The sequence below is a fragment of the Oppia nitens genome, unplaced genomic scaffold (genome assembly GCF_028296485.1).
Source record: "Oppia nitens isolate AA-2021 unplaced genomic scaffold, nextdenovo-longstitch-racon4-pilon3 scaffold2_pilon_pilon_pilon, whole genome shotgun sequence".
In the NCBI taxonomy this organism is placed as follows: Eukaryota; Metazoa; Arthropoda; class Arachnida; order Sarcoptiformes; family Oppiidae; genus Oppia; species Oppia nitens.
Window position 1 is genome coordinate 4369212 of NW_026533210.1, and position 8614 is coordinate 4377825.

Genomic DNA, 8614 nt, shown 5'->3' on the forward strand with positions numbered 1-8614 from the left:
ATTATTCAGTTGTCTTAATTATTATTATTAATAATAAGTATAATTTAAAATTATCTTACAGAATTCAATTAAATTTATAATATTTATATTTTAGTAATAAGATAACATTTCACATAAGATAACAATTCATTTAACTACAATATATAAATTACTCAAAATATCTATAGTTTAATTGTAAATAATTGTAATAATACATCAAATATAACAATATATAATTAATAATATTATTAATAATCTATTTTGTTTTAAAATATAGTAATAGTTATAAATAATAAATAATATTATTATTTAAATTTTGGTATTTTTAAATAAACACTTAATAAGTATTTTTAATATTTTGTTTATTTGTATATTTATAATTTTTATTTTATTTATTATAAAAGTTGAAATATTGTTTATAATTGTAAAAATATTATAATGTAACAATAATTATATAGAATAAAATTATTATATATGAAAATTCTTAATAAAATTTTTATATTTATTAGTATATACAGTATATATATGTTATAGTAAATAACTGTATGATAAATATTAATAATATCTGAAATTTATTTGCATATTAAAGAAAAAACAAGAGATATAATTAAAAATAATAATAAAGTTTAAAAACTGTTTTAATAAGCCACTAAAAGATCAAAATAAGTAAAAATATTTTTGATAATATATTACTTTAGTTATAAATTGTATAAAAGTAAAAATTTTAATTAATTTAAAATTTTAAAATATATATTAATAACTCTTAAACAATTATACAATTCATAGATTTAAAATAATAACAGTATTATTATGTTTACTTAACAATACTTATATTTACTTAACAAAATTTTATAAAATAAATAATAATGTTAACAATAAATATTGATTTTACAAATATGTTTTAGTTTAAGATGCTTATTTTATTATTTATAAACAACTTTTTCATTTTTAATAAATTTGTAGATACAATTATTAAATAAACTTTAAATATTGTATAACAGAAAATCTCAATCATTATAAAAAATATAACAATGTATTGCATAATATGATGCAATATTATTGTATATCATTTTTTAAACACATCAAAAGTAGTTTAACAAGTAATACAACAACAATAATAATAATAACAACAAATAGCTAAATAAAGTATACTAACCGACAAATGAAAATACAGTTATGTAATCACATTTTTTATAAATTCAAGTTTAATGTACTGATATTTTTAGTATTAAGAATAAATCGGGTTATTTTCATATGTATATAAACATAACGATAGTCATAGAAAATATCAGTCAAATTAAAATATATACTTTCTTTTTAAAATTGTATATAAGTTTATTTTTTTATTGTATTATACTAATATACTAATAATCTTCAATAACTGCCACAAAATGTACAAATTTGTTATCAACATTGAGTTTGTTATTATTGTTATTTTATTTACTAATTTGTGTACAACTTTTATCAATTGCTATCCAATTGATGATTATTATAATCCTATGATGAATACATTGTTGCCGCTAAAATCAACTGTTAATAGACAGGTATGTTATTTCATAATTGTCACTATTTTGTTATTTAAATATTTTGTCAATTTTTGGAAATAAAACTAATTAATTTTATTTATTTCTAAAATTTTTTTTAGATATATGATGAAATATCGCCACTTGCATTACCATTAGTATGATTAATTTGAATAATATATTCAATATATTACAATTTATGTTTATTATTAATTTATAATAATAATTATTATAATAAACTTTAGGCTCTAAGCACTGGTATAGCAGCAGCACCTTTAGCTTTGAAAGCTGGTCAGGGATTACTCGGACTGTATGTGATGGCCTGTCATCGGGCACCCCCTCCACATCCAATTGGTTGTATGTATCAGATTTCAAAAGGAGCTAAAAATCATATCAAAGAAATAACAAAAGATATTATTAAAAATAATAATAAAGTTTTTAGAAAAACTGTTTCAATGCTTGTAAAGCCACTAAATGATCAAATATGACAGTTATATCTGTGATAATTTAGTAATTTTTTATAATATGTATATAATTTTTATTTGCTTTTTTATAAATTATTTAATACTTAAATGTTTTAAATTTTATTATTTAAATTGTAAAAATGTTATTTGAATTTTCTTTATAATAAATAAAAACATAAATGTCTAATGAATTAATTGAGTGTTATCAATTAATTCATTTTTTTATTGTTAAATTTGCATAAATACAAAATAGAAATTACTATAAATATTAATCTAATCTAAATTATATTAGAAATAATAATTTTAATAATAGTTTTTATTATTCAAAATCAAGTATAGTTCAGTTGTCTTTAAATTTTGATACTATTATATCTATATATTATTTTATTGAACTTCTAGGCTTTAGTATTGTATTGCATTATATGTTAAAAAACAATTTATTGATCAAATTATTGTTAGACATATATTTTGGTATTTCTAATTAAACACATCATAAGTATTTTCAAAATTTTGTAAATTTTTATAATTTATTTTATTAATAATATCATAAAGAAATAATATTGTTGATTTATTTTCATAATTATAATATATTAAATGATAAATGTATAATTAATTATTTAGTAAAATAAAATTTACTTACTTTAAAAGTCATTCTAAAATTTATATATTTATTTGATGTTTTAGTACATTATATTACTGTACGTTAAATATATAATTATTTTATATTCATATTAAACAATATTTAAAATTGTTTGCATATAATAACTCTAAACAATTATGTTTTGGGTTATTTCAGTTGCATAGGTGATCGGCATTGCAGTTACCGATAGTATTAATTAAACTCAGATCCAATTTTGATTGTCATTACTGTCCATTAATATTAAACATTTAGATATTATTTTACCGACAGTCGTAATAATAGTTTTAAAATAATTACAGTATTATGTAATTTTATAAAATAAATTATAATGTTACCCATAAATATTTATATCACAAATATATTAATATTTAAGTTTAATATGCTTATTTATTATTTTTATTATTTTTCTTATTATTAATACATTTATTAATTCAATTATTACATGAACTCTAGATATCAGAAAATCCCATTCATAATATAAATAAAAATAAATTTACTAAATATAACAATGCATTGCATAATATGATGCAATAGTATTGTCTAATATTTTTAAATACATAAAAATTTAAAGAATAAAGTAGTTTAACAAGTAATACAACAACAATAACAACAAATATCTAAATAAAGTATACTAACCGACAAATGAAAATACAGTTATGTAATCATATTTTTTGTAAATTCAAGTTTAATGTACTTATATTTTTATTTTTAGTTATAATCGGGTTATTTTCATATGTATATAAACAAAGCGTTAGTCGTAGAAAAATCATCAGTAAAATTGAAATCAAAATTTTATATTAAAAGTTTATATTTTATTAATTTTTATATTATATTTTTTGGTTATTTTTTACTAATAATCTTCAATAACTGCCACAAAATGTACAAATTTGTTATCAACATTGAGTTTGTTATTATTGTTATTTTAATTAATAATTTGTGTACAACTTTTATCAATTGCTATCCAATTGATGATTATTATAATCCTATGATGAATACATTGTTGCCGCTAAAATCAAATGTTAATAGACAGGTATGTTATTTCATAATTGTCACTATTTTGTTATTTAAATATTTTGTCAATTTTTGGAAATAAAACTAATTAATTTTATTTAYTTWWAAAAAATATTTTAGATATATGATGAAATATCGCCACTTGCATTACCATTGGTATGRTTAATTTTATTGAATATATTACAATTTATGTWTATAATTAATTTATAATAATCATTATTAWTAWAAACTTTAGGCWCTTAGCACTGGTATAGCAGCAGCACCTATAGCTTTGAAAGCTGGTCAGGGATTACTCGGTCTCTATGTGATGGCCTGTCATCGGGCACCCCCTCCACATCCAATTGGTTGTATGTATCAGATTACAAAAGAGGCTAAAAATCATATCAAAGAAATAACAAAAGATATTATTAAAAATAATAATAAAGTTTTTAGAAAAACTGTTTCAATGCTTTATAAGCCACTAAATGATCAAAATGAGTGATATTATGTAATTTATGATAATATATTAATTTTGTTATAAAATGTAAAAAATTTTAATTTAATTTTAATTGATTATTTAATAATCAAATGCTCTTAATTTTATTGTTATTTAAATTATTAAAATGTACAAATGTTATATTAAAAAATTATACTAAATAAAAATCTAAATGTTAAATAAATTAATTGTTATTATTATAATTAATTTTAAATATTGAATAAATACAAAACTAGAGATGACTATTTATAAATAACTTTAATATTATGTATGTTTTATTAATAAGCTAACATATGAATCGCATTTAGTGAATATCTTACATAACTTACATATTTGTAAATACCTATAAATCAATTAATAAAACAAAATATAATTAATAATTTAATAGAATTACTATTAATTAAATAATTATTAATTGGTTATGAAATAGTTAATCTACTGAATATATATATACAGTATATATACAATATATAAATACCGTATATAGCATTTGATTTAGAAAAATATAACATTCAATAATGTGATGTAATATCATTATGTAATGCTAAAGTATAATATCTATAAGTTTATCAAAGCAATGGATAAATATGATAGTTAATTATTTTTGTTTTAAAACACGTTTTACTATACATTTATATTGTAATAGGTTTTCTATTAAATATTTTATATCAAAGAGAATATACATTAGTTTTAAAAAAATCAAATTTAATACATTTTTGTGATATAAAAACTGTAGATTATTACAATAGTAAACAAATTACAGATTATACACTGGTTTGATATACACGTGTATAACTAACTACTTGTACTTTAATAAAAAAAAATATAAAAGAAATATTTTATTTAATAAAAAAATCAATCTTTTTAGACATATTATCAATTTAACAATGATATACAATCACAGTTATGATTCACTACTATATTTTGTCCGACTATTTATCTGTATTAAGACAGTAAACATGTAAACACTTATGGTATATACAGCTCTATCAGCAGTTACTTTATATAACAACTATTATATAACTGTCTAATTTGTAAAGAGTTATGTCATTTTGATAAATAAGAAAATTTATTATTTGAAAGTTGTTTGAAAACAACACAAATGTAAGCAAAATATAGAGACAAAGCATTAATTAAAGTGTTTTGTCACGTCTGATGTTAAACAATCAGCGCTAAAGTTAAGCTTAAATTCAATAATAGACAAACAAATAATCATTTTTTTTGCTTTCACTGCAATATTCTGACCTTTCCTTATATTTTCTATTTTGTCACTATAGGCACACAATATATATATATATATATATATATACTCTATTTCTCTCTCTCTTTCTTTCTTTCTCTCTCTCTCTCTCTCTCTCTCTCTCTCTCTCTCTAAGTAAGTATGTAATATACAGTACATACCTACTTAGAGAGAGAGAGAGAGAGAGAGAGAGAGATTGTTATAATTAAATAAATACAAAAAACATATTAATTTATAAATATTTAATAACTTTAATAGTTTCAGTGCTATAATAAAATAGAGTCCATCATATGAATAGCAGTAAGAAATTGACGGCAATTTTAGTTTGAATAAAAAATGTCAGTAAATCTAGTAATTTGGTGTCAAATGTCATATCAATTATCTTACATTCAATTTAAGTGTAGAATTATAATAATTTTATCTTTGGTTTATCCAATTCGTAGATATTATTATATGATATTTAATGATTACCGTAATAATTACTAATAATAAATGTAATATTTTTTAATGAAACTGAGATTTATTCCTAAAATAATTATATATATTTATATATAYRTAATTGACCTATTTATATAGACATTTGACATTTATGATATAAAGTTCAATAGTTTATCACTGGCTTTCAATAAAACTAATCATATACTTTATAGAGTCAACTATTTTATGTACTGTATAATTTTTAACATAATATTTATAGTATACTGGTAGTTTTTACTATGTAAAATAAATACATATAAAATAAATATCGTATACAATGTATCTATAAATATTGCTTACAACCATTTTTTAAAAATTCAATTTATCTTTAATTTCTATTTAATCTTCAAAGTAAACAATTTGAACATTAAAAATATTTAGTTAATATGTAATATTTAATATATTCAAATTAATATGCTTCAAATATTTGAAATGTAAAAATATCTATAAATGAAAATAATTTGCTGGAAATTTGATAGTTTTATTTTGCTAAAAATTATTTTTTGAATATAATTATTATGTAGAAATTTTAGAAACATTATATCTACATATAAGACAATTTATTAAAATATATTAATTAAATTTACAAAAGTCTTTTATGAATATACTCAACATTATGAATATACTGTAATTATACTAAAGTATTGACGTAGCCTTAAGGTAGACGTAATGAAAGTACTGTACTTACAATATATCGGATATCATAAAAAATTTATCACTTTTATTGATTTATTTTTTTTCCTCAGATTAATCACAGAGAAATCATGTTACCAATAATTATATATAGTATATGTATATAAAGTATATATATATATATATCATTAGAAGATTAACTCTTTTATTTATTATACTGTAATTAATATATTACATAGCATTTGCCAAACATATGTAATGTCAAGCAAACAAGTAAAGTGCGACATATCGTTTCAATTAACAAAATTAATGACTAGTATTTGCCAAATATTTTTCATAATTTATTACTATTTTTCCGACCACAACAACATCAACAACAATAATAATGAATAGTATAACCACTTAATTGTATTGATATGTATTAATGTTAAGACCAAATAGTAGACTCATTTAATGACCTATAGATTAGATGAAAGTTTGTCAGTAATGATAGACAATCTATATTAGAGATAATGGGTTACATCTAAACAAGTTATTGATAATAATTTTTATGTTTAAAGATTATCTGAAAAACACACATAAAATATATCTAATAATTTTTAGATTAAGTTTTTTTTGTTTTATAAGAAAAAGTAGTTTTTTAACTTTACTATTAATCAATGAAAGTAAACAAATAATATATATATAATATTATTTATAATATATTAAAAATAAAGATCCTCAATGTTAAAAATCTAATTATTAATTACTAATAAATTTTATAATATCCACATATAATATTAAAGTAAATGTGCAATTATAATTATTTTATTAATATTTTTATTAATATTATATAATATAAGCAAATTAAATAAACTGTAATATAATTAATTATTATTCTAATTAGCATTATAATAATCTATTGTATCATTATAGTGTTTGTAATTAAATATCGGTATTCACATACTATAAATAAATTTTAAATAGTATAATAAAAATTTCATTTTATTCATCAGTAAATAGTTATTTATAAAATATAATATAATATAATTGTATAACAATTATTGATAACAAAATTAAAAAGCTATTGATTTGTAATTAATGCAATAAACATTATACTCTATTATTTTTAATTAAATACTTACTTTTATGAGGAAATGATTATTTGTCATTTTAATTAAAAATTAAAAAATATTATTATTATACTAAATAAACTCAATTTATTATTTTTGTAATTAATACTGTATTTTGCTTATTTAACAAGATTATGCAAAACATCAATAAGTGTTTTTATTATTTTTATTAAAAACAAAATATTTATATTATTACATAACTTCGATATTATTGGCCAATTTATGTATAAAATAAAAATTTAATTTTTTAATAAATATTATAGCAATAGCTAATAAAAAATATTATTCAAACCTACAGATTCTATGTCTATATTTTAGTTTATCATTAATATATTAATATTGTATTTTGTTAAAAACTAATTTATAAATTATTAAACATAATATGATAATAGGGTAATTCTATAATACAAAATATTAGTCAATATACTGTATAGTAAACAAATTTTTATAAGTAGATAAATGATTAAATAATTAATGAATCAAAAAAACATTATGCCATTTGAAGGACCCCTTGGGTTTACCAAAGCATTGTATTATATGTCCAAAAAAACAACTTATGGACCAAATAATAATATTTTTGTATAAATATATTTATTAAATTTGCATTGCATTGCTAATAACATTTCTAATGCCAAATAATATTAAATGGGCATAAGTCACTTAATAGATAACAATGTAAAATGCAAATTATTTAATACTATATCTTAAAAATTAATTTCATAATTGATTCATTTTTTCTATTAACTAAATGAGAAAAAGTTGAAAATTATAATTATTAACTCTTTTAATAACAAAAAATAAATGTATTATTAAAAATAATTATTTAGGTAATTATTATCAAAAGATAATTATTGGCTTATTATACAATTGAGTTATGCCCTTTTGCTAGAAATTAGGATCATTTTTTTTGTTTAATAACAATAGGATTAATGATGATCCACCTAAAAAAATAGTCAGTCCCTATTGTTTGGGTATAAAAACTAATAGATAATACCTATGCTTATGGTTCTGAAGTCAGTTATTTTATATCATTTCAATTCATACCACTCAGTGAATCAAT